Source organism: Bubalus kerabau, chromosome 7 (assembly GCF_029407905.1).
Source record: "Bubalus kerabau isolate K-KA32 ecotype Philippines breed swamp buffalo chromosome 7, PCC_UOA_SB_1v2, whole genome shotgun sequence".
Classification (NCBI taxonomy): Eukaryota; Metazoa; Chordata; class Mammalia; order Artiodactyla; family Bovidae; genus Bubalus; species Bubalus kerabau.
The window spans coordinates 70,191,323-70,207,176 of NC_073630.1; the positions used below are offsets into that span (position 1 = coordinate 70,191,323).

General features: G+C 41.7%; 1 protein-coding gene and 1 non-coding gene across 2 annotated transcripts in view; both read left to right on the plus strand.

Annotated features, from left to right (window-relative positions):
• The window catches only part of LOC129657830 (gamma-aminobutyric acid receptor subunit beta-1), a 276,875-nt gene that overhangs the window by 186,059 nt on the left and 74,962 nt on the right, over positions 1–15,854 (plus strand). The window lies entirely within an intron of this gene.
• Positions 14,974–15,080, plus strand: LOC129658239 (U6 spliceosomal RNA). Its single transcript, XR_008717333.1, has one exon. It is a non-coding gene; the product is annotated as a U6 spliceosomal RNA (small nuclear RNA).

Genomic DNA, 15,854 nt, shown 5'->3' on the forward strand with positions numbered 1-15,854 from the left:
CAGCTGGATTCTTTACCACTAGAGCCACCTGGAAAGCCCAAATAATACCTAGATGGCTTGTTAAAAAAAAACTCATGGTTTTCCCCCAAGGTGCTAACCATGTATATAAATGCAATTAGTTGAAGCTTGAAAGTGAAAGTGAAGTCACTCAGTCGTTTCCTACTCTTTGGGACCATCCCATGGACTGTAGCCTACCAGGCTCTTCTGTCCATGGGATTTTCCAGGCAAGAATACTGGAGTGGGTTGCCATTTCCTTCACCAGGAGATCTTCCCAACCCAGGGATTGAACCCGGGTCTTCTGCATTGTAGGCTTTACCGCTTTACCGTCTAAGCCACCATGCTCAAATTTAACATTTGAGATTCTATTTCTAGTCAAGTTTCTATCAAGAAAACAGAAGAGCTATTCGATGTATTCAAGATAACGTAGGTTTTAACATGGAGAACTAAGAGCATACATGAAGACTGGAAAAGCTGGTGAGCCAAGGTGAAAGAAATCAACTGCAGCAATTTCAGCCTGAAGCACCCAAGCAGAAGAAGGTGTTGCAAGACTAAGGATCTCTAGGAAGACCCCACCAATTATCTCTGACTCTTTATCAAAGTAGCAGTACTCAAGAGCTCCCCAGCAAGTCACTGAATCTCACATCTACCCATGAATCTAGCAGCAATTGTCCCCAGAAAATAATGGTCTCTCCCCCGTCTTCCAGTGCTGACATGAATGCCTCTCTTTGGTAAACTCAAGGACAGAAATGGTATGGACCTAACAGAAGCAGAAGATATTAAGAAGAGATGGCAAGAATACACAGAAGAACTGTACAAAAAAGAGCTTCACGACCCAGATAATCATGATGGTGCCATCACTGACCTAGAGCCAGACATCCTGGAATGTGAAGTCAAGTGGGCCTTAGAAAGCATCACTACGAACAAAGCTAGTGGAGGTGATAGAATTCCAGTTGAGCTATTCCAAATCCTGAAAGATGACGCTGTGAAAGTGCTGCACTCAATATGCCAGCAAATTTGGAAAACTCAGCAGTGGCCACAGGAATGGAAAAGGTCAGTTTTCATTCCAATCCAGGAGAAAGGCAATGCCAAAGAATGCTCAAACTACCGCACAATTGCACTCATCTCACACGCTAGTAAAGTAATGCTCAAAATTCTCCAAGCCAGGCTTCAGCAATATGTGAACCGTGAACTTCCTGATGTTCAAGCTGGTTTTAGAAAAGGCAGAGGAACCAGAGATCAAATTGCCAACATCTGCTGGATCATGGAAAAAGCAAGAGAATTCCAGAAAAACATCTATTTCTGCTTTGTTGACTATGCCAAAGCCTTTGACTGTGTGGATCACAATAAACTGTGGAAAATTCTGAAAGAGATGGGAATACCAGACCACCTGATCTGCCTCTTGACAAATTTGTATGCAGGTCAGGAAGCAACAGTTAGAACTGGACATGGAACAACAAATAGAAAAAGAAGTTTGTCAAGGCTGTATACTGTGACCTTGTTTATTTAACTTCCATGCAGAATACATCATGAGAAACGCTGGACTGGAAGAAACACAAGCTGGAATCAAGATTGCCGGGAGAAATATCAATAACCTCAGATATGCAGATGACACCACCCTTATGGCAGAAAGTGAAGAGGAACTCAAAAGCCTCTTGATGAAAGTGAAAGTGGAGAGTGAAAAAGTTGGCTTAAAGCTCAACATTCAGAAAACGAAGATCATGGCATCCGGTCCCATCACTTCATGGGAAATAGATGGGGAGACAGCGGAAACAGTGTCAGACTTTATTTTTCTGGGCTCCAAAATCACTACAGATGGTGACTACAGCCATGAAATTAGAAGACACTTACTCCTTGGAAGGAAAGTTATGACCGACCTAGATAGCATATTCAAAAGCAGAGACATTACTTTGCCAACAAAGGTCTGTCTAGTAAAGGCTATGGTTTTTCCTGTGGTCATGTATGGATGTGAGAGTTGGACTGTGAAGAAGCCTGAGCGCCAAAGAATTGATGCTTTTGAACTGTGGTGTTGGGTGTTGGAGAAGACTCTTGAGAGTCCCTTGGACTGCAAGGAGATCCAACCAGTCCATTCTGAAGGAGATCAGCCCTGGGATTTCTTTGGAAAGAATGATGCTGAAGCTGAAACTCCAGTACTTTGGCCACCTGATGTGAAGAGTTGACTCATTGGAAAAGACTCTGATGCTGGGAGGGATTGTGGGCAGGAGGAGAAGGGGACGACAGAGGATGAGATGGCTGGATGGCATCACTGACTCAATGGACGTGAGTCTCAGTGAACTCCAGGAGTTGGTGATGGACAAGAAGGCCTGGCGTGCTGTGATTCATGGGGTTGCAAAGAGTCGGACATGACTGAGTGACCTGATCTGATCTGAACCTGGATAAGAAGATTCTGGGGAAATTGTTCTAGCTTCTCTTCTGTGATACTTGGTGTTGTGATGTCAAGTTGACAACAAATGAACAGATACTGGCATTTCGAAGTGATCTCAGAATTCTGTGTCTCACTATGTGTAAGTTTTCTGAAACACAAGCCGGAATCCTGTGCCTTAACTGACATAGGAAAGGAGCAAGACACACAGCCATGGAGGGTACCTCATCATTCATCCAGCTTCCCCTCCATGTAATCAACAAATATTTGACTTGATCTTTTATGTCCATTGAACAAAATAGACATGGACCAGACTTTGTGTTGTTTATATCTTGATAAGACTTTGTCCTCAACTCCAATGAAGTTGCATTGGGAAGCAGGGAGATTTATATGTTGTTGAATCATTCACAAATTTGGGAAACACCAAGAATCTGAGATTGGCTCAGCCATCTTAACCACCAACTTTGCAAAATCATCCAATTTAGTCATAAAAGCAATCCAAAAATACTCACAAAGTCATCAGAGGTCATCTCTTGACTCATGGCTGTGCACACATATACAAATGTATATAACATTTTGTACTTACTGAATGGGGTTATCTAGCACTGTCTTGCTTGACCCTCACAAATCATCTTGCAGGTATGGGCTGATAATTTTTCTCTTTTCTTTACTGAAAAATCAAGGACACAGAGTCAGGCAATCCATTGTTTCTTTGATTAATGACCGGTGTTGGACTTGAAACTAGGTCTCCATTTAGAGTCCCTCTGCAACACCCCCCAGCCTCTTTTCTACTAAAAGAACTGGAATCTGCACTTTCTAGGTATGAAACTACAGAATTAAAAAGGCTTAGGAAAATCCCATGGTTGGAGGAGCCTGGCAGGCTGCAGTCCATGGGGTCGCTGAGGGTCAGACACGACTGAGAGACTTCACTTTCACTTTTCACTTTTATGCATTGGAGAAGGAAATGGCAACCCACTCCAGTGTTCTTACCTGGAGAATCCCAGGGACGGGGGAGCCTGATGGGCTGCTGTCTATGGGGTCGCACAGAGTCGGACACGACTGAAGCGACTTAGCAGCAGCAGCAGGCCTTCTAAATCATTTTTATTACCCATTTGTAATTATTCTTCCAGCTTAAATTCTGAACCAAAGTGTCTAGAAGTGTCCTCTTTGTTAATGAAAAAAGCAAGTAAATCTCCCTTACACAGAGCCCTTCTCTTTATGGACATCTTCTGCAATAAATAGGTCACTTGGTCATATTCATATCTGCGAGTAGTTTACTAAGTCAGATCTGTCTTTAAATATCTTGTGTCAAGAATGTTTTTTTTAAGAATTCATGCAATTGTGACAGAATCTTAGGACTGCTGCTGCTACTGCTGCTAAGTCGCTTCAGTCGTGTCCGACTCTGTGCGACCCCATAGATGGCAGCCCACTAGGCTCCTCTGTCCCTGGGATTCTCCAGGCAAGAATACTGGGGTGGGTTGCCATTTCCTTCTCCAATGCATGAAAGTGAAAAGTGAAAGTGAAGTCACTCAGTCATGCCCGACTCTTAGCGACCCCATGGACTGGAGCCTACCAGGCTCCTCCGTCCATGGGATTTTCCAGGCAAGAGTACTGGAGTGGGGTGCCATTGCCTGGTCATTGAAGATTATTTCAGGCCAATTTTGTCAGATACAGATGAGGAGAATGAAATTCTTCAAGTCTCAATGACATTAAGGTCAAGATCACACAGCTAGTTACCTAGAAGCAGACCTTCATCGGGAAGTCTGATTTAAAGATTCAATGAGCATATGCTATGCTGCCAGTGTGTGGAGGGATATAGGAAAATTTTAAGAATATAATCTGGATTAAAACCAAGTTATGGAGACATAAAACAATGAAAGAAAAATATAAGTCAGAAAATAATTGAGAAATAATGATCTGTAAGTTATAATTGCTATAATTCCCTAGAGGAACAGATCAAGAATTTATTTTTAATCTCCTATTCTACTAAAGATATGAGACACTTAACAAAACATAGTTTTGGTGTAAAAGGATTATAGTAAACAGCTGTGGTGACCAGAACAAAGAGAAACTATAGGTGGAAAAATAATAAAGCAAAACTTGTTAGTAAGGTGGAGCATACAGTTGAGAGAAATGAACCCCAAATTTATCATTAAGGTTTTTAATGGCCAAAGCAAGGAAACACAATCAACTTATAAATTTCAAGTTGTCCATAAAACCAAACCTAATTTACTATTCTGTAGTATTTCTCCAGTAGATATTCAGAACAGGGGCTCAGAGATTTATCTAGTTCTTTCTTATGCAATCCATCAGTGTGGTCTGCTGGCATAACAACAAAGTACAACTCAGTAAGGCAATTCTATTACATCTAAAATGATGCAGCTAAAGGATCCAGCAGTCTTGTGGTGTGGCTTGATTCAAAGGCATTGTTTAGGGCATGTAGAAAAATGGATCAATTACCTGATTCCGTAGTATTTCTTCCAAAACATTATTTATGTGATATGGAAAGCAGAGAGCTTATGGTATATATACTATTTGTCAAGAGCCATTGGTGTGTTTAGTCATGCTGGTTTGTGGATGCTTCACGAGCTAGTTAATCAACCAAGAAGAGTTTAGTAACATTAAGAGCATCTGTGAAAATGGAAGAGACGAATTATGTTTAATGCCTTGTACAGAGCCAAATAAAGTCAAAACCACACTTAGAAAAAGATATATAATATATTTATTACATTATAATATATATACACACACACACACACATTTATATAAATGTCCTGTTCTGGGTCAAGAGCAAAGAAGACCGGAGACCAGGGATTAAATAATTTAGGAATGGCTTACTAAAGGAAATGGGACTTCAGACTTGGATGGACAGAGAGGAAAAGTGAGGAAATTTTAGACTGAAAGAATCACATGATCATATGGTGAGGGGGTTACAGATAGGAGATGAGTTGACTTGCCATCAAAATTTGCGACCTTAAAATGTAGCAACAATAGAGCCAATCTAAACATAATTTAGCTTCATTTTTTTATGGAAATACTGCGAGTAGAAAGTGCTTTAATTTAATACAACAGCGCTGGTTTGATAGGATTTCGAGCCAATGAATTCAGTAAGTGGGTTTGTTTTGATGACCTTTGCTAATTTGTTGAATGCCGTGAAAAATCCCCTGCAGCTTTCTAACGGTTCCAAAGCTAAAAATAATGACCTCACTGAAGATTCTGTCAGCTGCTCTGATTCAGAGAATGGCTGAGAATGACTGATAGACTTTGGTTGCAAAATGAGGCTCAGAAATTTGCAGCCTGACGCAACTCATGGATACCAGAAAATGAAGTCTGTCTTACTGGAGAGCAAACATAGGGTCAGAGGAGCCATGAGCACTATCTCTTTTAAATAAAAGTTGTAATTACATCAGTGCTTCATTGTAGGCCGGCTCTGTACCAAGTATTGTGTTTCACCTGTATTACGTATTTAATATTATCCTCACAATGTCTCCATGAAGAAAGAAGCATCACTAGCTTTTAGATATAGTAACAAAGATTCATAAGCTTTAAAGTAACGTGCTTAAAATTACACAGCTCATTAATGCCAAAGGTTTTGAACCCAGGTCTTTCTGATTCAAAAGCTAGTGTTTTTTACCTCTACATAATACAGATTCTCAGTCTTGTAGGGGTTGTTGCTTTAGATTATATCACAAAAGCACTTTGTTTGGCAGTGTGAGGCATAAATTTAAAAAAATAATAAAATAAAATCCTTGGTGAAGAATCAGGGAATTTGAAGGTTAACTAAGGGCCTCTAGAATCATTAACACAATCCTCTAATTTGGGATTTGAGACACCAAAGGGTAATATCCAGTGTGAGCTGTCAAAAAATGTGAGGGCTTCTCCATTTCTAAATAGGTTTAGGAGATTCACATGCTTCATTTCCAAAATGTTTCTGCAGAGATTCAGTTGACCTAAAAAAGATGGCAGAGTAGAAAGACATGTGCTCATCTTCTCCTGTGAGAACTCCAAAATTGCAGCTAACCACTAAACAACCATTAACAGGAGAATGTTGGAAAGGAAAGGAAAGAAGTCGCTCAGTCTTGTCTGACTCTTTGTGACCCCCATGGATGGAGGAGCCTACCAGACTCCTCCGTCCATGGGATTTTCCAAGCAAGAATACTGGAATGGGTTGCCATTTCCTTCCCACCCGAAAAAGATATCTGACATCCAAGGACAAAGGAGAAGCCCCAACAAGACAGTAGGAGGGGCAAAATAGTGTTTAGAATTGAACCCATACCTTCAGAAACACTCAGAGAACTCAAAGAAAACCTGTGTGCACCAGGAACCCCAAAAGAGACTGAGCCAGACCTGCCTTTGAGTGCTTGTGTGTCTCCTGCGGAGGCATGGGTCAGCAGTGGCCTGCTGTGGGGACAGGGGCTCTGGCTGCAGCAGACCTGGGAGCCGTGCCATGTGATATAAGTCCTCTTGGAGGAGGTCGCCATTAGTCCCACCACAAAGCCACTAAGCAGACGACCCCCAAACTGGAGAACAATTCTACCAAAGAAATTCTCATACTATTGCAAAAGTTCTAGGTCTCACAACAGATTTCCCAACCTGGGGATTCAACAAAGGGACTGAGAACCCCCAGGGAATTTGACTTTGAAAGCCAGTGGGATTTGATTACAGTACTTCCAAAGGATTAGGGAAACAGATTCTTGGAGGGCACACCAGGACACAGGAGAAAGGAGCAGTGACCCACAAGAGACTGAACCAGACTTGCCTGTGAATGTCCTGGAGTCTCCAGTAGAGGCATGGGTTGGCAGTGCCCTGCCTTGGGATCAGGGGCACTGAATACAACAGTCCTTGGAGCCACAGCATGCTGGCATAAGTCCTTTTGAAGGAGGTCGCCATTACCACCATTACCCCTACCATAGTTTGCCCTCAAGTCAAACTACAAGAAAGCAACAGAGCACCAACCATCAATAGAAAATCAAATTAAAGATTTACTGAGCATGGTCCCACTCATCAGAGCAAGAACCAGATTCCCCTGCAGCCAGTTCCTCCCATCAGGAAGCTTCCATGAGCATCTTATCCTTCTCCATCAGAGGGCAGAATGAAAACCACAATTACAGAAAACTAACCAAACTGATTACATGGATCACAGCCTTGTCTAATTCAATGAAACTATGAGTTATGCCATGTGGGGCCAACCAAGACAGATGGGTCATGGTGGAAAGTTCTGACAAAACATGGTCCACTGAAGAAGGGAATGAAAAACCACTTCGGTATTCTTGCCTTGAGAATCCCAAAAACCATACGAAAAGGAAAAAAGATATGACACTGAAAGATGAATTCCCCAGGTCAGTAAGTGTCTACTATGCAATGGGAGAAGAGTGGAGAAATACCTCCAAAAAGAATGAAGAGGCTGAGCCAAAGCAAAAACAATACCCAGTTCTGGATGTGACTGGTGATGGAAGTAAAGTCCAATGCTATAAAGAACAATATTGCATTGGAACCTGGAATGTTAAGTCCATGAATCAAGGTAAATTGGAAGTGGTCAAGCAGGAGTCAGCAAGACTGAACATCAACATTTTAGGAATCAGTGAACTAAAATGGACCAAAATGGGTGAATGGAATTCACCATTATATCTACTACTATGGGCAAGAATCCCTTAGAAGAAATGGAGTAGCCCTCATAGTCAACAAAAGAGTGCAAGATGCGGTACTTGAGTGCAATCTCAAAAACGACAGAATGATCTCTGTTCATTTCCAAGGCAAACCATTCAATATCACAGTAATCCAAGTCTATGCCCCGACCAGTAATTCTGAAGAAACTGAAGTTCTATGAAGACTTAAACAACCTTCTAGAATGAACACCCCCAAAAGATGTCCTTTTCATCATAGGAGACTGGAATGCAAAAATAGGAAGTCAAGAGATACCTGGAGTAACAGGCAAGTTTGGCCTTGGAGTACAAAATGAAGCAGGGCAAAGGCTAACAGCATTTTACGGAGAGAACGCACTGCTCATAGTAAACACCCTGTTCCAACAACACAGGAGATGACTCTACACATGGACATCACCAGATGGTCAACACTGAAATCAGATTGATTATATTCTTTGCAGCCAAAGATAGAGAAGCTCTATACAGTCAGCAAAAACAAGACCAGGAGCTGACTGGCTCAGATCATGAATTCCTTATTGCAAAAATCAGATTTAATGAAAGTAGAGAAAACCATTCAGGTATGACCTAAATCAAATCTTTTACAATTGATTATACAGTGGAAGTGACAAATAGATTCAAGGGATTAAATCTGATAGATAGAGTGCCTGAAGAACTATGGACAGAGGTTCAAAACATTTTACAAGAGGCTGTAATCAAAACCTTCTCTAAGAAAAAGAAATGCATAAAGGTAAAATGGTTGTCTGAGGAGGCCTTACAAATAACTGAGCAAAGAAGAGAAGTGAAAGGCAAATGAGAAAAGGAAGCATATATGCATCTGAATGCAGATTTTCAAAGAATAGCAAAGAGAGATAAGAAAGCCTTCCTCAGTGATCAACACAAAGAAATAGAGGAAAACAATAGAATGGGAAAGACTAGAGATCTCTTCAAGAAAATTTGAGATACCAGGGAACATTTCATGCAAAGATGGGCACAATAAAGGACAGAACTGGTATGGACCTAACAGAAGCAGAAGATATTAAGAAGAGGTGGCAAGAATACACAGAAAGTGAAAGTCTCTCAGTCATGTCTGACTCTTTGGGACCCCATGGACTGCACAGTCAATGGGATTCTCCAGGCCAGAATACTGGAGTGTGTGGCCTTTCCCTTCTCCAGGAGATCTTCTCAACCCAGGGATCCAACCCAGGTCTCCCGCATTGCAGGCAGATTCTTTACCAGCTGAGCCACAAGGGAAGCCCAGAATACACAGAAGAACTATACAAAAAAGATCTTAATGACCCAGATAATATGATAGTGTGATCACTCACCTAGAGCCAAACATCCTGGAGTATTAAGTCAAGTGGGCCTTAGGAAGCATCTCTACGAACCAAGTTAGTGGAGGTGACAGAATTCCAGCTGAGCTATTTCAAATCCTAAAAGATGATGCTGTGAAAGTGCTGCACTCAATATGCCAGCAAATTTGGAAAACTCAGCAGTGGCCACAGGACTGGAAAAGGTCAGTTTTCATTGCAGTCCTAAAGAAAAGCAGTGCCAAAGAATGTTCAGACTACCGCACAATTGCACTCATCTCATACGCTAGCAAAGTAATGCTCAAAATTCTCCAAGCCTGGCTTCAACAGTATCTGAACTGAGAACTTCCAGAAGTTCAAGCTGGATTTAGAAAAGGCAGAGGAACCAGAGATCAAATTGCTAACATCTGTTGAATCATAGAAAAAGCAAGAGAATTCCAGTAAAACATTTATTTGTGCTTCATTGACTACATTAAATCCTTTGACTGTGTGGATCACAACAAACTGTGGAAAATTCTTCAAAAGATGGGAATACCAGACCACCTTACCTGCCTCCTGAGAAATCTGCATGCAGGTCAAGAAGCAACAGTTACAACCAGACATGGAACAATGGACTGGCTCCAAATTGGGAAAGGCTGTATACTGTCACACTGCTTATTTAATTTGTATGCAGAGTACATCATGTGAAATGCTGGACTGGATGAAGCACAAGATGGAATCAAGATTGCCAGGAGAAATATCAGTAACCTCAGATATGCGGATGACACCACTCTTATGACAGAAAGCAAAGAGAAACTAAAGAACCACTTGATGAAAGTGAAAGAGGAGAGTAAAAATGCTGGCTTAAAACTCAACATTCAAAAAACTAAGATCATGGCATCCAGTCCCATCACTTCATGGCAAATAGATGGGGAAACAATGGAAAGAGTGATAGATTTTATTTTCTTGGGCTCCAAAATCACTGCAGATGGTGACTGCAGCCATGAAATTAAAAGGTGCTTGTTCCTTGGAAGAAAAGCTACAACCAACCTAGACAGCATGTTAAAAAGCAGAGACATTACTTTGCTGACAAAGTTTCATCTATCAAAGCTGATTTTCTAGTAGCCATATATGGACGTGAGAGTTGGACCATAAAGAAAGCTGAGTACCCATGAATTGATGCTTTTGAACTGTGGGGTTGAGGAAGACTCTTGGGAGTCCCTTGGGTAGCAAGGAGATCCAACCAGTCAATCCTAAAGGAAATCGACCCTGAATATTCATTTGAAGGACTGATGCCAAAGCTCCAATCCTTTGCCCACCTATGTGAAGAGCCAACTCATTGGAAAAGACCCTGATGCTGGGAAAGATTGAAGGCAGGAGGAGAAAGGGACAACAGAGGATGAGATGATTGGGTGGCATCACCAACTCAATTGTAAATTAAGTCTGAGCAAGATCCGGGAGTTGGTGATGAACAGGAAGCCTGGCGTGTTGCAGTCCATGGGGTCACAAAGAGTTGGACACTACTGAGTGACTGAACTGAACTGACTAAGCCGTCCAGAGCTCTGCAACTGGTTAATTAGGCCATCCAGTTCACAACAGAGTGCTCCTGATTTCTGCCTCCTGCTGTCTACTCTGGGGCAGGTCAATAGTAGTAAAACATGAGAAAAGAAATGAACCTGAGTGTAAAGGGAGACCTACACTTTTACCATACTCAGGTGCCACTGTCTAGTATTATATGGTTAGAGTATTATACGGTTTTTATATTGTTAGGATACTACAAGTTGGCTTTCTGCTTTTTCACTGAAAACACCCTGAGGATCAAGAGAATACTAAAGGATAATCGTAAATAATTTGGATTGGGGAAGGGGGAACTCACATACAGAGAATCTTATATAACCTGGTTAAAAACTTACTGATCTGCTTCAGGCCTCCACGTCTTTGAACTCAGCAGTGAACATGAGCATAAGTGCTAATTTTCATGATTGGACTGAAAAATTCTTAAAATCTTCTTAAGTGTCAGTAGGGTATCTCCAACCTGCTCCTGTTACTCAGCATTCTCATAAGTGTAACCCTCAGTATGTATATAGTCTTTCAGTGCCTGGTTAAGCTTTTATCTACATTAATAAAATGTACATCTGATCTTACCAATGTACATGACTTCCTTCCTTCTCTGAATAATTGAATATCTTCTCTTAGAAACATACATAGTTTCTAGAGTTGGTATCAAACAATAAGAAATGTTTGGTTAACTAGGAAATTATTTCAGTAATCCATTCAGCAAGTACATTGCAGCCTGGGTGGTACCCAGCACTGTGCTAGATAATGCATGCCTGCTAAATGGCTTCAGTCGTGTCCAACTCTTTGTGACCCTGTGGACTGTAGCCCACCAGGCTTCTCTGTCTATGGGATTCTCCAGGTAAGAATACTGGAGTGGGTTACCATGCCCTCCTCCAGGGGATCTTCCTTACCCAGGGATCAAAACCACATCTCTTATATTCATGGTGAGCAAAAGTAAAGAGGGTCCCTACCCTCCCTAATGGAGCATCTAGGCAAGGGAGGGAGAGAGCAATAGTCACTCTTATTGCTGTGTTTGTTAAGTGCCTGTGCACTAGTGGTACTTCATGTTCGGTTCAGTTCATTTCAGTCGCTCAGTCGTGTCCGACTCTTTGCGACCCCAAGAATCGCAGCACGCCAGGCTTCCCTGTCCATCACCAACTCCCAGAGTTCACCCAGACTCACGTCCATCAATTTGGTGATGCCATCCAGCCGTCTCATCCACTGTCGTCCCCTTCTCCTCCTGCCCCCAATCCCTCCCAGCATCAGAGTCTTTTCCAATGAGTCAAATCTTCACATCAGGTGGCCAAAGTACTGGAGTTTCAGCTTTAGCATCAGTCCTTCCAATGAACACTCAAGACTGATCTCCTTTAGAATGGACTGGTTGGATCTCCTTGCAGTCCAAGGGACTCTCAAGAGTCTTCTCCAACACCACAGTTCAAAAGCATCAGTTCTTCGGTGCTCCACTTTCTTCACAGTCCAGCTCTCACATCCATACGTGACCACTGGAAAAACCATAGCCTTGACTAGACGGACCTTTGTTGGCAAAGCAACGTCTCTGCTTTTTAATATGCTATCTAGGTTGGCCATAACTTTCCTTCATTAGAGGGCAAATGGAGGGATGGACTTATGAGGATCAAGAGAGTTTCCTTGAGGATATGTCTTTTGTTTATTGGCTGAGTAAGGAAATAACAAGGGTTTCCTTGGTGGCTCAATGGTAAAAAAATCCACCTGCCAATGCAGGAGACTCTGGTTGGATTCCAGTGTCATATTCAAGACTCTGTAGCAGGAGGAAAGCTGGCAAACATGGTGCCCAGAAGTACATTTAATGTGGCTGTAGCAGCAAAAGAAAAAAGACCACGGTATGAGTGGAAGCTGGAAATGTGGGTAGAGGACTTACCTTGGAGGATCTTATATTAAAAAAAAAAAAGGTTTTATCTTTATCCTAGGAACAGTGGTTCACTGGTGGATTTTTGATCTGGGGGAAGGAGGGCTGATATGGTAAGATTTGTGTTTGGAGAATCACTTTAGCTGTAGCATTGAGAACAGACTGATGCAGGTAGAGAAAGGAAGTATACCATTTTGAAGACTATCAGAATGGATCAAGGAGAGAAAGATGCTAGCTTGGATCAGGATAGAAGTGGAAAAGAGTAGATGGATAGAAGGGAGAATTAGAAGGAAAAATAGATGGGATTTAGTAAAAGAGTCAATATGAATGAGAAAGAGAGGAATGAAAAATGACCCTTATGATTTCCAAGGATTTTTGCTTGGATTAGTACATAAATGAGGATGTCATTCACCCAAAATGAGAAGAATGAGAATGTTTTAGGTTCTGTGCATGTGCGTGAGTGCTCAGTTGCTTCAGTCATGTCCGACTCTTTGCAACCCTATGTACTATAGCCCACCAGGCTCCTCTGTCCATGGGGATTCTCCAAGCAAGAATAGTGGAGGGGGTTGCCATGCCCTCCTCCAGGAGATCTTCCCAACCCAGGGATTGAACCTGTGTCTCCTGCGGCTCCTGCATTGCAGGTGGATTCTTCCCATCTGGGAAGCCTTTAGATTCTGGGTGGGGGGCAAGGAAGAAATCACAAGTTTAATTATTATTTCTTGATGTATGACACAGGTCTGGAGCACACAGAGAGCTCTACCCTGAAGATATAAATTTGTGAATCACTTGAATATTTTGATAATTATAACTATAGGCATATGTGAATTTCCATGAGGAGTTGATGCAGAGTAAAGAATGAAAACTTAGGCGGCCTGAGAAACTACAATATTTAATAACTGGGTAGAATAAGATGTGAACAGAAAAGAGATAAAAAAGGAACAGCCAGAAAAATAGGAGGAAGACTATGGAGTGTAGAGCTACATAAGCCAAAGAAAGGAAGTAAAGTAAAATCTGGGTTCAACAAACTCTAATCTAAAAAAATATATATTTATATGGTACATATGGCTTTGTCTCCTTAGGAACGCTGCACAAACTTCTAGTCAAGTTCAAAGTGGAATAGAACAAAGAGGGTGGATTTTTAATTCCAGTTATGATACTCTCAGACAGTTCAGTCTTTGTGATATATTTCTCTCATTGGAATTATGAAATATGTCAGAATACGTTTACACAAATACACACATCTTATAATCTTAAGATCACATGTAGTGATCTTTGCTTGTAAGTTGTCTGTCAACTTTAGAAATATTCCTGACTTTGTGTCCATGAAAGTGCTGAGGATGGAATATAATAAACTGTACTTTTCAGAATATAAGAAACTCTTTTGCAAGATGACTACAATATGCTTCATTGGTCTCACCTAACTTAATGCTTGAAAAAATATATTTCATTTAGTACTTTACATCAGTTCTTAGGTTTTCACTTAAAATGTTTCCCTCTTGGGCTTAGATTACATATATACATTATGTAATCTAGATTAAATTACATATATATATATATGGGCTTCCCAGGTGGTGGTGATAAAGAACTCGCCTGCCAATGCAGGAGACATAAGAGATGCAGGTTTGATCCCTGGGTCAGAAGGAAGTGGCAACCTACTGCAGTATCCTTGCCTGGAGAATCCCAGAGACAGAGGAGCCTGGTGGGCTACAGTCCATAGAATCACAAAGAGTCGGACGTGACTGAAGCGACTTAGCAAGCACACACACACACACACACGCACACACACACACACAAACACGTGCATATATATATATATATATATGTGAAAATGAGGTTTTAAGGCATGAGTATATATATCTAATGGAGAAGGCAATGCCAACCCACTCCAGTACTCTTGCCTGGAAAATCCAATGGATGGAGGAGCCTGGAAGGCTGCAGTCCATTGGGTCGCTAAGAGTTGGACACGACTGAGTGACTTCACTTTCACTTTTCACTTTCACGCATTGGAGAAGGAAATGGCAACCCACTCCAGTGTTCTTGCCTGGAGAATCCCAGGGACGGGGGAGCCTGGTGGCTTCCGTTTATGGGGTCGCACAGAGTCAGACACGACTGAAGCGACTTAGCAGCAGCAGCAGCATATATATCTAAGTCTTTTAAAGATAAGGTTTTCAAAATATATTTCTTTTTAAAAAACTTTATTTTATATTACTGTGTTTTACTTTTGTGCTAGCTTCAGCAGCACATATACTAAAATTGGAACAATACAGAGAAGATTAGCATGGCCCCTGCACAAGGATGACATGCACATTCGTGAAGTGTTCCATATCTTGGGGCTTCCTATGTACCTCAGCTGGTAAAGAATCTGCCTGCAATGCAGGAGACCCTGGTTTGATTCCTGGGTTGGGAAGATCCGCTGGGGAAGGGATAGGCTACCCACTCCACTATTCTTGAGCTTCCCTGGTGGCTCAGTTGGTAAAGAATCCACCTGCAATGTGGAAGACCTAGGTTCAGTACCCGGGTTGGGAAGATCCCCTGGAGAAGGGAATGGCTACCACTCCAAATTCTGGCTTAGAGAATCCCATGGACTGTATCCATGGGGTTGCAAAGAGTCAGACACGACTGAGCGACTTTCACTCACATAGCCAATTAACAATGTTGTGATAGTTTCAAGTGGACAGCAAAGGGACTCAGCCATAGGTATACGTGCATCCATTCTCCCCCACATTCCCCTCCCATCCAGGCTTCCACATATCATTGAGCAGAGTTCCCTGTGCTCTATTGGGTCTTTGTTGGTTAACCATTTTAAATATATCAATGTCCACTTGTCAATCCCAAATTCCCTAACTATCCCTTTCCATACTTCTTCAACTAACTTAAACTTTTGTGTATAATTTCAATATATCTGGGCTTAATTTATTACAAAATCACAAGCCCTATAGGCCAACTCCTATAGATCATAGTAGAAAAGGCATGGGATAAGAATCAGACATCACTGGGTTTCATCCCAGATTTGCTACCTGGACAGGTTGTCAGTATAGCACTCTGTACCATTTGCTTCTTCTGTGAACTATGGACAATAATACTTACCTCATGAGGTTGCTGTA